The sequence below is a fragment of the Dendropsophus ebraccatus genome, chromosome 10, assembly GCF_027789765.1.
Source record: "Dendropsophus ebraccatus isolate aDenEbr1 chromosome 10, aDenEbr1.pat, whole genome shotgun sequence".
In the NCBI taxonomy this organism is placed as follows: Eukaryota; Metazoa; Chordata; class Amphibia; order Anura; family Hylidae; genus Dendropsophus; species Dendropsophus ebraccatus.
The window spans coordinates 35,957,040-35,972,421 of NC_091463.1; the positions used below are offsets into that span (position 1 = coordinate 35,957,040).

The 15,382-nt window shown below is 41.9% G+C and overlaps 1 protein-coding gene across 1 annotated transcript in view; it reads left to right on the plus strand.

Moving 5' to 3' along the window:
• AR (androgen receptor) overlaps positions 1-15,382 on the plus strand; it is a 261,278-nt gene that overhangs the window by 52,977 nt on the left and 192,919 nt on the right. The window lies entirely within an intron of this gene.

A 15,382-nucleotide genomic window follows, 5' to 3' on the forward strand; every position in this document is an offset into this window, starting at 1 on the left:
TTAAACAAATACACTCTATACATTGCTAATGTGGTAAATGACTATTCTAGCTGCAAATGTCTGGTTTTTGGTGCAATATCTACATCGGTGTATAGAGGCCCATTTCTAGCAACCAATCCAGTGTTCTAATGGTACAATGTGTTTGCTCATTGGCTCAGAAGGCTAATTGATTAATTAGAAAACCCTTGTGCAATCATGTTCATACATCTGAAAACAGTCTAGCTCGTTACAGAAGCTACAAAACTGACCTTCCTTTGAGCAGATTGTGTTTCTGGAGCATCACATTTGTGGGGTCAATTAAACGCTCAAAATGGCCAGAAAAAGAGAACTTTCATCTTAAACTCGACAGTCTATTCTTGTTCTTAGAAATGAAGGCTATTCCATGCGAGAAATTGCTAAGAAATTGAAGAAATTGAAGATTTCCTACAACGGTGTGTACTACTCCCTTCAGAGGACAGCACAAACAGGCTCTAACCAGAGAAGAAAAAGAAGTGGGAGGCCGCGTTGCACAACTAAGCAAGAAGATAAGCACATTAGAGTCTCTAGTTTGAGAAACAGACGCCTCACAGGTCCCCAACTGGCATCTTCATTAAAAAGTACCCGCAAAACACCAGTGTCAACATCTACAGTGAAGAGGCGGCTGTGGGATTTTGGGCTTCAGGGCAAAGTGGCAAAGAAAAAACCGTATCTGAGACTGGCCAATAAAAGAAAAAGATTAAGATGGGCAAAAGAACACAGACATTGGACAGAGGAAGACTGGAAAAAAGTTTTGTGGACGGATGAATCCAAGTTTGAGGTGTTTGGATCACAAAGAAGAACGTTTGTGAGACGCAGAACAAATGAAAAGATGCTGGAAGCCATCTGTTAACCCCTTAAGGTCAAAGCCTATTTTCGTTTTTGCGCTTTTGCTTATTCCATTTTAAGTTTAAAAGTCCATAGCGCTTGCATTTTTTCACCTAGAGACGTATATGAGCGCTTATTTTTTGCGAAACCAATTGTACTTTGCAATGACAGGCATTATTTTTCCATAACATATGCTGCGAAACCGGAAAAAAATCATTTGCGCTGTCAAATTGAAAAAAAAAACGAATTTGTTTTGATTTCGGGGAGTTTTGCATTTACGCCGTCCGTCCTATGGTAAAACTGACTTGTTATGCATGTTCCTCAAGTCGTTACGATTACTATGATATATAAACATGTATAACTTATATTGTATCGGATGGCCTGTAAAAAATTCAAACCATTGTTAACAAATATACGTTCCTTAAAATCGCTCCATTCCCAGGCTTATAGCGCTTTTATCCTTTGGTCTATGGGGCTGTGTGAGGTGTCAGTTTTTGCGCCATGATATGTTCTTTCTATCGGTACCTTGATTGCGCATATACGACTTTTTGATAGTTTTTTATTACATTTTTTCTGGATTTGATGCGACCAAAAATGCGCAATTTTGCACTTTGGAAATTTTTGCGCTGACGCCGTTTACCGTGCAAGATCAGGAATGTGATTAATTAATAGTTTGGGCGATTACGCGCGCGGCGATACTAAATATGTTTATTTATTTATTTATTTATTTATATTTATAAAATGGGAAAAGGGGGGGTGATTTGGACTTTTATTAGGGGAGGGGATTTTTTATTAATAAAAACACTTTTTTACTTTTTTTTTACTGTAACTAGAAGCCCCCCTGGGGGACTTGTATATAGACAGCACTGATCTCTCATAGAGATCAATGCTGTGTATATACACAGCAAAGATCGATTAGATCGGTCATAGATTACTATGGCCTGCTGCAGGCCATAGCAATCTATTGCCGAGCCGGGATCAGCGTCATTCCGACGCTGAGGCCCGCCACGGGCAGAAGAACGGATCTCCCCCCTGCGATGCGATCGCGGGGGGGAGATCCGTCCCACTAGACACCAGGGACACCAGGTTTGACAGCTGCACTTAGAGGCTTAATTAGCCGGCGCGGCAACGGGACCCGCGCCGGCTAATAGAGGCACTGCCCCGCTGCACGTGTCAGCCGGGATCAGCGCCGTTCAGAGCGTGGTCCCGGCGGGACCCCGCTTTGAACACCCCGAGCGGCACCATGACGTATCAGATACGTCATGGGTCGCTAAGTGATGGTCTGGGGTTGCTTTGGTGCTGGTAAGGTGGGAGATTTGTACAGGGTAAAAGGGATTCTGAATAAGGAAGGCTATCACTCAATTTTGCACCGCCATGCCATACCCAGTGGACAGCGCTTGATTGGAGCCAATTTCATCCTACAACAGGACAATGACCCTAAACACACCTCCAAATTGTGCAAGAACTATTTACAGCAGAAGCAGGCAGCTGGTATTCTCTCGGTAATGGAGTGGCCAGCGCAGTCACCAGATCTGAACCCCATTGAGCTGTTGTGGGAGCAGCTTGACCGTATGGTACGCCAGAAGTGCCCATCCAACCAATCCAACTTGTGGGAGCTGCTTCTAGAAGCGTGGGGTGCAATTTCTCCAGCTTACCTCAACAGATTAATAGCTAGAATACCAAAGGTGTGCAATGCTGGAATTGCTGCAAAAGGTGGATTCTTTGACGAAAGCAAAGTTTGATGTAAAAACAATGTTATTTTAAATACAAATCATTATTTCTAACCTTGTCAATGTCTTGACTCTATTTTCTATTTATTTCACAATGTATGGTGGTGAAGAAGTGTGACTTTTCATGGAAAACACAAAATTGTTTGGGTGACCCCAAACTTTTGAACGGTAGTGTATATATTCTTCGGATCTAGTGTTTTGACATTTGGTACATGGGCAGTAGGGCCCATTCATATGTCCCCTGACTAAAACTTTCTAAACTTTCTACTATGTAAAAACCTTTTGTTTTATTAGTATAAACATAAATTGTGATTGACTGCTTTGGAGTTAATATACATGTACTGTAGTTTCATATAGTATGGGGTGAGTGAATTTGAATAATATAAAAGCGATAGTGTAGCCACATAACCCACTCCCCTAAAGCGATTGTACCGCCCGCTTGATGAAAGTAAGTTCTTCTCAGTCGTGTCTTTTAAAATGTGCCCGGTGCCTTGGTTAGGGTAAAAAAAAAGATCTTTTCCTCTGCAGCAGCCAAGTCAATGCCTACCCTCCTTGTCATTAGGAACACCCCCGGGATTTCTCCTATTTATCACTTGTCTAAACAGTGGGATGCCTCATTGACTTTGCTGCTGCAGATTAATGGTGCGTTCACACCTACAGGATCTGCAGCTGATTTTCTGCAGCAGATTTCAGTTAAATAACTGAACACAGCATCAGATTTGATGCTGTGTTCAGTTATTTAACTGAAATCTGCTGCAGAAAATCAGCTGCAGATCCTGTAGGTGTGAACGCACCCTAAAAGATACTTTTTTACCCTAACCAAGGAACCCAGAACCCTTTAAAAGACACAAACAGAAAGGACTTAGGGTACTATTACACGGAACGATAATCGTCCGAATTGGCCCTATCCGGCCGATTATCATTCCTATCCGCCCGATTATCGTTCCGTGTAATAAAGACAACGATCAGCCGATGATTGTAGTCATCGGCTCATCGTTAATAAAGGTTCTGACTTATATATATGCAGGGCTCCTCTTGCTCTGTGTTTCTCCCCGGGTCCGCCCGCTCAAGCTCCAGAGTGGTTTGTCTCAGATGACAGGCCGCTTAGCCAATCACTGGCCGTGGGGTCCCGGACAGTGATTGGCTGAGCAAGTAATGTATAAAGTTTAACCAAGGGCTGAAAGGACATCGGTAACGATGTCCCTGCAGCCCTTGTTTAACGATTTCGGGCCGTGTAATAGGCCAAATAAAGGAGCGCCGATCTAGTAGATCGGCGCTCGTTTACATTTATTATCGGGCCTTCATCGGCCCGTGTAATACTACCCTTACTTTCATCAAATAAACTGTACCAGCGGTGTGGGGTGGATGGGTTAGTGGATACAGTATCGCTTTAAACAACAGAAAAAGAACCTTGGAGGCTAATAAATTATTTTTAGTATTTCTAAATATATTTTTACATTTAGCTCTTTCATTTTTTAGCTCTTTTACATTAAATTGATATTCCCTACTGGCTGCAGCTCACTTGTCAACATTACTGTGTAGACTGGGACATGGTCAGTAGGGCACTAGGTTGCTCCACTGGAAACATTTTTTCACAGTATAGGGGATAAGTATATGATAGTGGAGGGTCCAACCTTTGGACCCCCCCCCCCCCACACACACACACACACATAATCATTAGAAAAGTAGTCCCAGTTCTTCAAATGGAATAGTGAATATTTGAGGGCACTGTCCCTCCATTTATTGTCTGTGGGAATGCTGAAAGTAGTCAAATGCTATACTTGGCATGGGAGGTCCCAGTGTTCAGACCCCACAATTATACAATTATTCTGTAACGTTTGGATAAATGTTAATGGTGGAACAACCCCTTTAATGATAGCCCATTTGTAGTGGAGGCCAGCTTTCAGCATGATAGCAACACTACACACAGAGATATGTTTCTCTTATGTGACTTTGTGATCTCGGCGGATTATACTCAATTACTTCCTGGAGAACGTATTAATCCACGAGTCCTATTTCTTTCCCTCAGGCTGTTATATGTCAGTATACCTTTTTGTTGTATGAAATAATAAAGCAGGCTGCTGTACTCCATACTCAGGAATCCAGTAATGAAATTTATATTGGAGAGTATAAGTTCTTTTACTGTCAGAGTCTGTGTATTTTTATGGCTTTGTTTACTTGGTACATTTTACACTGTCTTCGGAAAACATCTCCTTTTCATAAAATAGTGAAAAACAAAAATGCTTTCATTACAAAACTGCTTTATCTTTATTTTTATTTTATTTTTTTGGCCGTTTGATGGCCTTATTTCGGTGGGGCTTTCATTTCACGCTCAAATAACGTCCGTTATTTCAAAACCACTCCTGTTATCCGTGAAATAACGGCTGTTGTTTTGAAATAATGGATATTATTTGGGCACAAAATTACAGCTTTTTACAAAATAGCCTTCAAGGGCCAAAGCAAATGAATAGCCTTTAAAGAGAATGTACCATCAGGTACATCCTCTTTAATTTGACCCACCGATAGAACGGCGCCGTAACGGGGAAGGTACATCCTAATGGTACATCCTCTTTAAGCAAATGAAAAATAAATTATTTAAAAAAAGTTTATTTTCCTTCCCAATTTTTAATTCAGAATTTTAGACATTGTTTTATCATCACTGGCAGACATTTCTATCTACTTAATGATTGTAGTCACAGGCTCTGTTCCCACAATGTCTTTTTTGGGTCATTTGAGGCCAAATAACGTCCTTTAGTTCAAAATAACAGACGCTATTGTACAAATGACAGCCCTCATTATAAAATAGTGGCCATTATTTGCCTCAAACGGCCAAAAATAGACGTCGTGGGAACAAAGCCTAAGGGTACATTCACATGTATTTATTTATATTAATCAATCCGTGAAGGTATCATTCGGCTGGGTTCACATGTTCAAATTTTGGTCAGTATTTGGTCCTCTTTTTGGTGGTCATTTTGGTCAGTATGTGTAGCCAAAACCAGCAGTGAAGCCAGCACAAATAAAAATGGGCATCTTTTGCTGCATTCTGGACCCACTCATGGTCTTGGCTACATATACTTACAAAAATAAGGGCAAAATTATTTTCTAAGTACTAGATGTGAACCAAGCCCAACTATATGTAGTATTTTTAGTTCAGTAGATGGAAAACCTGTACTTCTCTCAATCATTCTCCTCTTTCACATTTCTGTCTTCCTTCCGATCTATGGGTGCGTTCACATGCTAAATTTCAAGCAAATACACGTGGAATCCGCTAAAAATTCCACCCTTAAAAAATTAACATTTCATTTTTCTATTTTGTTGAATGGGCTTTCCGCTCATTCCTTCACACGGTAGAATTTCCACTAGGAAAATTGCGGCTTGGATCCGCCTTGGCTTCTGCTAGAGGAATCCTATAGAAGTCAATGGAGCTTAAATTCAGCTTGAAGTTGCACTCGAATTTCACTCGAGTTCTGCTCCTATTCTGCCAGAGATGGATAGGCGAGAAATTTCAAGCAAAAAACTTTCCTCTTCAATTTCTCGCCTATTCCTCAGTGTTAACGCACCCTCAAATTAGATAGATGCAACATAACTATCTATGCATATTTGGATTTTGGTCAAATAAATCAAGTGTAAATGTATTTCATATGATTGAGAAATGGAAAAAAAAAACTGTTTCAGTCTCTAGCTGACAGTGATGACAGATTCACAGATTCAGAATAGCTCAGACATGGTCACTGCTGAAATGGCATTTACTGTTATCTGAAGAGGACTGCTCATGTAACTGAACTGTCAGGCTAGGAGCCATGTGGGCAACATCTGCATTACAGCTGCAATTCAGCTTCACTACAGGAAGGAAATATGGACATGGAATTATGGAATTTATCTTTTATTATGAGTTAATATGTGCCAACTTATATATTTTAAAGGAAAACTCTTCTTTGTAAATAACTTACAAGATATTACAAGTTTGAGCTATGTTTACACAGTTGTTTTGTGGTCGTCTTTTTGGATGGTCGTCATTTTGATGGCAAAATACACTTGCAAGTAATGATCCTGATCATTATTTGCAGCCGTATTGCATTCCAAATTCATATCTTATGCTAAATTCTAAATTCTGTTTCCATAGGCCAGTCCATTGGTGGAACCCATATGAGCGAACATAACTAGTTGACTTTGGTCCTTGTACTGTATGTGTCAGCATTCCCTTTTTTAATGGTGACTTATAGTAAATTGAATTCATTCTACTCTATTTTGCTATTGACTATAGTGTACTGTAGGTTCAGTCCAGCATGCCCCCTGGTATTGGTACTCACTCCTAATTATGCCCATGTTATTGCACTTATTCACCCCCAATGATGCCCCTGGTATTGCACTTGTTCCTCATCAGTGATGCTCCATGTATCACACTTAATCCCCCCAATGATGCCCCCTGGTATTGCACCTATTCACCCTCAATGATGCCCCCTGGTATTGCACCTATTCACCAAAAATGATGTCCCCTGGTATTACACCTATTCACCCTTAATGATGCCCCCTGGTATTGCACCTGTTTACTCTAAATGATGCACCCTGGTTTTGTACTTAATCCCCTTAGTGTTGCCACCTGGTATTGCACATAAACCCCCATGATGCCCCCTGGTATTACACTTAATTCCCCCGATGATGCCCCCTTGGTATTTCACTTAATCCCCCCAATGATGCCCCCTGGTATTGTTAACTTAACCACCCAATGATGCTTCCTTGTATTGTACTTAATCCCCCCATGATGCTCCTTGGCATTGCACTTAATCCCCCCAATGATGCCCCTTGGTATTGTACTTAATCCCCCAAAGATGCCATCTGGTATTGTAGATAATCCCCCCCAATGATGTCCCCTAGTATTAGTAAATCCCCCCAATAATGCTCCTTGGTATTGTACTTAATCCCCCCAATGATGTCCCCTGTATTGTACTTAATCCCCCCAAAATGCCATCTGGTATTGTAGATAATCCCCCCCAATGATGTCCCCTGCTATTCTAGTTAATTCTCTGAATGATACCCCCTGTATTGTACTTAATCCCCTCAAAAATGCCATCTGGTATTGTAGATATTCCCCCTTAATGATGTCCCCTGGTATTTTAGTTAATCCACCCCTTATAATGCTCCTTGGTATTGTACTTAATCCCCCAATGATGCCCCCTGTATTGTACTTAATCCCCAATTATAACACCGTAGACTGTACTAGATATAAACATCCCACTTACATTTCCTCCGCTACAGTGCTGGTGAGGTCCTCTGCCTTCTCCTGCAGGCGACGCACAATGAAATTTTCAAAAGAAAGAAGATCCAACAGCACCAAGGTATATAGTCCAGTTGTGATTTTGTGTTTCAACAGTTGATACACGCACAACCCTTTGAGAACCAAGCCCAAAATTACCCAATGGACCACGCAAATTTTCATTTTTGCGTTTTCGTTTTTTCTTCCTTCCCTTCTAAGAGCTCCAGCACTTTCAGTTTTCTATCTACAGGGCCATGAAAGGGCTTGTTTTTTATAGGAGTAGTTGTACTATGTAATTGCATCATTCAATTTACCATAACATGTATGATGGAATCCCAAAATTATTATTTATGAAGATATAAATTGGTGAAATCGTAAAAAAGAATGCAATATGGTAACGTTGGGGGGGTTCCTGTGTCTACATAATGCACTATATGGTAAAAGTGACATGATACTATTACTCTATAGGTCAGTCCGAACACAACCATATGCAGGTTTACACAGATTTTCTAATGTTATATATATATATTTTTTTATGAAATCCTTTTTTTTTTGCAATTAATTATTAATAAAATGGGCCTATTGTGACGCTTATAACAGTTTTATTTTTTCACCCACGGGGCTGTATGTGGTGTCATTTTTTCCATGATCTCTAGTTTTTCTTATTCCATATTTGTTAAGATCTGACGTTTGGATCACTTTTTATTAACTTTTTTAATATATTATGTAACAAAAAATCGTTAATCCTGCCACTTTTTTTGCTCTTTTTTGTTTACACTGTTCACTGTTAGTGATGACGCTTGTTATATTTTAATAGATCGGACAATTACGCATGCTACGGTATATTATATGTTTGTTTATTTATTTTTATGTGTTTTATTTATATAATGGGGGGGCATAGGCATAGCATTGATCATTGTGAAAGGCAATCTGCTCATTGAGCCTGCAGCCTGTGCAGGCTCAGTGATCAGATCGCCAAATGGACCGCACAGAGGCAGGTGAGAGACCTCAGGTGGTCCGTTACAATGATCGGACCCCCGCAGGCACACTGTGAGTATCTCGATCGTTAAGTGACAGGGGACTCCCCCTGTCACTTACACTTATACGCTGCGATCTTGCCCCAATCGTGGCATTTAATGGGTTTATGACAAGCTGCAGTGCGATCGCTGCAGCCTGTCACTGACGGTGAGGGCCGGGCTGCTCACTGCAGCCGGCCCCCACCTCCTATGAAGCACGCTCCGCTCTGGAGCGCGCTTCATAGGTCAGGATGTACCGCTACACCCAGGGTCATCTGGGCACAGACTTCCATAGTGTACTGGTATGTCCTTCATCGTCTAGGGGTTAAAAATGGTGTACTCTAACAGCATCCGCAATATCAGCAAAGTTCAAGATTATTTACATCTGGTACCAAAACCATGATGCTTTGACCCGCATGGGTCTTTATCACGCAAAGCCTATGCTTGTTAAAGACCCATTCAGGTCGAAAAGTCACATTTTGTGTACCGGATGATTTAAATTAACTTGGATGCAGGAGTAATTTTTTATGTTTACGGCCTGGGGTCATTTTCAGTATACAGCCGGGGAGAGGGTGGAAATAGAAGCCACCAGTCACTTACCTCCTCGGTTCCAGCACCGGGTCTGGCTGCCGCTTCCTGGTCTGAGCTGTGGCTTGAGATGTGACGTCTCAATGCAGCTCAGCCAATCAACGGTCGTAGCGGAGTCCTGCCTCGGCCGCTAAATAGCAGAGCTGCCGCAGTTTAGAGCAGAAGCGACAGCCGGACAGGGGAACGGGGTGGCGCAATCCGGGACCCGACACTGGAACCAGGGAGGTAAGTGACCAGCGGCTTCTATATCCACCCCATCCCTGGCCGTGCACTGAAAATGACCCCAGCCCGGAGTACCTCTTTAATGTCTATTCAATTATGTTTGTATGGCTACAATTGAAGAATGTAGTGATCCCCTCCTAGACAAGTGCCTAAGCTTAGCAACTTTACTGCTATGTATAGATATTTAAATAGGCACTTTCACTAAAAAAACAAACAATTTTTTATATGTCATAGAGACGTATCATAAGATTTTATACGATTTTCTGTTCAGACCATGACTGATCAGGGGAGCGAGCCAGGAAAATAGCACATTAACACTATAGCACATTAACACATTAACCTTAGCATGACTGAGATGGCCGTATAATGTAGGTCTATGGGGCCATCTCGCTTACATAGACACCCCCTCTCGCTCTCTGGAACACTCAGACCCTGACCCCTTTGACATGTCTCTGTGACATGTTGAAAGTTTTGTTTGGTGTCAGGTACGCTTTAACTACCCCCCCCACACACACACACACACAACAGTCGCACTGAATTAGAACAGAAAAATGTAGGATTCCTTCTTCTTCAAGGCTAAATGTATAACATTAGACCATATCATGCTTTACAAGATGTCAGTGCCCTGCTGAGAGCAAAGTAATAAACTGAGTAAATGAAATAGGTTGTAACCAATTATTCTGAATCGTTCTGTAACCTTTTACAAGCAAATCACTGTAAAAGAAAAAAAAAAAAAGAACCTTCTTCTACAGAACAGGTCTGAGTATCTGATTTCAGTATCCAGTATCCTATGTGGTTATAATAATCAAAAACAGATTATTATGTAGTCTTTGGCAATGTGCTGTCACTGCCTTCTCTCCTCTAAATATTATGGTGCTGTTTTCCTTCTCTTCTGCCAGGATTCTGATGCTTTACAGTTAGTCACCGATTGTCTAGCCCAACGCCATTAATATACTTCTGTACCAACTTTACTATATCTTCAGTTTCATATAGATCTGCAAGTACACAACCCTAATAAATCACTTTCTCCGCTTTTCAGGCTGATTCATAAAACAGAGCAGTATTTTTCCACTTATATAAATCAGTCAGATTGAATGAAAGCAGAAGACCACGTAATGTGATGGCAGATCTGAAGCACAACTCACCTTATCTGACCTCTTCCAGCTTTAGTGTAATAGGTATAATGTATTTGATCTCACCCTTCATTTATATAAATGGCACACCGGAGCTTCTATTTTGTAAGTCACTGCAGGGTCAACTGTAAGCATGGCCTTAACTTTTTAGTCAAATGGATGCCGAGAGGGACGATTATTGCCTTGTGTAAAAGAACCATTACCAAGCAGTTTCTCATTCGTCAACTCAAATCATGTTGGTTGTCAATGCAAACAGTGATGTGTGATGGACAGTTATGTAAGTGACAGGCCACACAATCAATTTAGCCCTGGCCCTGGTTTGTGTGGCCCCGGCTGCACAATCGTTGAGAATTTTAAAAGGCTTATAAACAGGGCACCGATCTGCTAAATCAGGGCCCCTATCGGGTATGTGTCTGCCAGCCCAAAGGGGCCCTTAGTAACAGAACTCTTTTTTTCTTCATCATTCATGTAAATCTGTCAGTAAAGCAAATTTTTGGCTGTCATACACCAGCCTGTGCTTAAAGAGGCTCTGTTAGCAGGTGTATGCTGCGCTATTGGGAAGGGCGTACACAAAAAAAATGGCATCTTTACCACACAATAAAAGACTAATAACAATACAGTGTGTCAGAATATTACCAAAACTTAAGGTATCACAAGTATGGGTTACATGTACAAAACATAAAACATCACGTACAGTACTATAACATAATGATGTTAAAGCTACCTCAGGTCCTCTTCCTACATATACAAAAAGGTCACCCACCTCTGGATCGTAAACTTAATAGTGCAAAATTTGGAACAATTCACTTAAAAGCAAATTTAACTGCACTAAGGGTACTATCACACGGAACGATAATCGGCCAAACCTCCCCGATTCGGCCGATTATCGTTCCGTGTAATAAAGACAACGATCAGCCTATAATCGTTGGGGGTTGACCGTGCACCGCTACGTGTAAAAGCGGTGCGCGGCCGACGCTGACGATGCAAAGAGGAATACATACCTATCCAGGTTGCAGGGCTCCTCTTCCTCTGAGCTTCTCACCGGGTCCCGCACGCTCCGGCTTCACAGCTCGGCCAATCACAGGCCGGGACCGCTGCGGCCAGTGATTGGCTGAGTGGCCCGTCAGCTGAGACAAGCTGCTGTGGAAGCTAGAGCGCGCAGGACCCGGGGAGAAGCAGAGAGGAAGAGGAGCCCTGCAACCTGGATAGGTATGTATACAGTTTAAACAAAGGCTGCAAGGACATTGGTAACGATGTCCCTGCAGCCCTTGTTAAACGATTATCGGCCTGTGTACTAGGCCCAGTTAATGAGCGCTGACCTAGTAGAGGTATTATCAGCCCGTGTAATACCACCCTTATCAGAGTGGGATCTGGATCATGCCATACATGTCTGATATTGGAATATCCCCTTAAGCAAGACCAGGAGTTATAGCGCTGTGGACTATTTTTGTTTTGTGGTGTGAAATTTTCTTAATAAATGTTTGACTACAGATTTTAGATTTTTAGCAGTTGCCAGTAGGGAAGGCATCTGTTGTGTAGCAGCGCATGTAGTAGTTCACTTTAGAATAGACTGCTCCCTTTAACTTGATGTTGGAAGTGGGTGGTGTGTGTGATATTAACCTCACATTGAACCCAAGGTAATAGGCTTGCGCACACATAGCCAGTAGAAATGTTAGCTCTGTACGGAGAAACCAAACAAATCATTGTATACTGACAGATGACAGTACAAATACCCGTTACTGAAGATTATACTAATGTTGCATTGCTAAACAAAACATTGCCCTAAGACTGTGATCTTCACCTTATGGTTCTCCAGCTGTTGTAAAATAATTTACAGCTGTCAAGGCATGCTGGGAGTTGTACTTTTACAACAGCTGGTCATTGGTTGAAGACCACCAACCAAGGACATAACATAAATGTGGCGACATGACGTTCATAAACCAAAATGACAGAACTCTGAAAACCAAAAATAGAATAAAAACACAGAGGGAAAAAATAATACAGTGAAATAATCAATTTACAGAAAAAGACACTAATGTATTCTTGTGGGATCTCAGACTAAAAAGGTGTAAATATACTAAGAGTGAAAATATATCCGTGGGAAATACGGTGATGTTACAGCAACTGCTGTTCATAGTTAATACTGCCTGGCGATAGACTGGTGTCAAAGTCATGGATGACCCAGGTTCTTGCCTGTACCAATATATTTAATTGAAACCACAGAGTTATCATTTATATTCTTTTCTATATGGATGCTGCTTAACAATAAATTCTGTTATATGGATGTGACCTGGAAGCTCATGGCTATAGCTTTGGCTTTGGAGATCTGTTGGTCGCGGCTTCAGATTATAACAATAGCCCTAAGGCTGTGCTAGTCTATTATTCTGTAGGCAGTTCAGTATATGTTTCTGTCGTTATGCTGCCCTAGTCTTGGTGTCTAAACTGAAATCCTGGCTCACAATGCTAATGTGTACAAAGCCTCATTTGCATACAGTATTACTAATTTCCCAATTTCTTCTCTACTGTGACTTGTAATTTCCCACTTATTCTAAATTATCTGCCACTCACGTTAACACTGAAAAACACAACCGTGTCTGCTGAGAATTCTTCAAGAGTCGTCTTGGTATTTTAGTGTTGTTATCAGTAAATAGAGTTTTTTTTGTTTTTTTTTCAATAAATATATTTTGAATTAAAATAAATAGGGTAAATTACACTACAAATTTGTAGAAGGACTGTTGGTTAGCACTAAAGAAGAAAGAAAACCTTAAACAGAACAGTTACACCAGAATGACCTTAAAGCAACTCTGTACCCACAATTTGCCCCCCTCCCCAAACTACCGCTTGTACCGACTGTTAGCTGTTTCAATCTAAGATCTGTCCTGGGGTCTGTTGGGCAGGTGATGCAGTTATTGTCCTAAAAAAACAACTTTTAAACTTGCAGCTCTGTGTCAAATTGGCGTGGCCTAGAATGTCTGTGCTTCATGTCTGTGACGCCTCTCTGTCCCTCCTCCCTGCCCTCTCCGTTATTAGGAATACCCCAGGCAGGATTTCTCCTATTCGCTACCCGTCTGAACACTGCACGTGTGCTGGATCAATAAGGCCCATTTGCAGTATTCAAATAAGTGATGATTAGGAAAAATCCTGCCCAGAGGCATTCCTAATGATAAAGAGGGTGGGGAGGAGGGATGGAGAGGCGCCGCAGACCTGGGGCACAGACTCTGTAGGCCATGCCAGTTTGACACAGGGCAGCAAGTTTAAAAGTTGTTTTTAGGACAATAACTGCATCACCTGCCTAATGGACCCCAGAACAGATCTTGGTACAAGCAGTTTTTTGGTTTTTTTTTGGGTGGGGGTGGATTGTGGGTACAAAGTTGCTTTAATAATCTCCTGTCAGATTAGGGCCCTTCAAGCCCTTACTGTGGGTGTTCCAGTGGAAATATGCTATTCAGCATCACTTCATGGGTTGGTTGGCCCCCCTGTAGTGTCCCAGTACAAAAGGTTCTTCTCTCTTTCTCTCTCTCCCTCTCTCTCTCTCTCTCTCTCTCTCTCTCTCTCTCTCTCTCTCTCTCTCTATATATATATATATATATATATATATCTGTATTCCATTTGTTCTTGTACTGGAAAGGGTTAATGGCCATTGCAAAGGGCTCATCTTATATTGCCCCCCAGTGTTCAAGTTTGGTATCCTTCATATTCTCCTATGTATATTGATTTGCATATTTTTCTGTGCTTGCCACATGGTGTGGTAATGCAAACGGCCTAGTGTCACGTGACTTTCCCAGCTGCCATAGTAACCCCAAAAGCCGTCGAGCTTTTGGCTGGGGTCAGTTAGTCACTTCCCTCTAGGGTGTGTGTTCTCCCTCTACCTTCAAGAGGGAAGGACATGTTCTCTGCTGCTCCTCAGGGAGAAGACCGCAACTCAGTGTGATCCTCTCAACTACCTCTGAGACCTATTCCGGTCCAGTCCAGACCAGTCTCATCCTCAAGATTCTTACTCCTACTCAAGATCTGGGTACATCCTCAAGTCGCTACCCTCAGTTCATCGCTAACAGCAAGTACTCTTCTCATTAATAAATGCACAGCTCCCGTTGTTTCTTGGTCTAGTTATTGGTGCCTTGACTAGGGGCAACGAAGAATTGTCCTGGGGTCCCACTTGCTCAAGTTCCCGTGGTCTAGCCCTGCACCCTCGTGCCAATACCGTGACCATAGCATCTGACAGTGGCAGCCCGGGTACCGCTAACATCTACCTCCCCAGCAGGTTACTCCACCCCCATATAATCACCATGTGCCCTAAGGGTGTGTCTTAGGGCACTCAAGCATTGCTGAACCCTTTTACTGAATGTTTAAAGGGAAAGCCTTTTAAACTGCTAATATGTTCCAAGCGCACAGTGAAGTCTCTTAGCTTCATCCTTGGCACAGTTTTCATGCAGTTTGTAGTTTAATCCTTATGCTAATAAGGCAGTGTGGTGCACTGGGGGCAGGACTACCACCCTTAGTTCACTGATCTATTGTGGCTGGCGCTCCCTCGGCCTTCCCACTCTGCTGAAATTTATTAGAAGGGATGGGCTGGCTGGGGCACTAAATCACCGCATT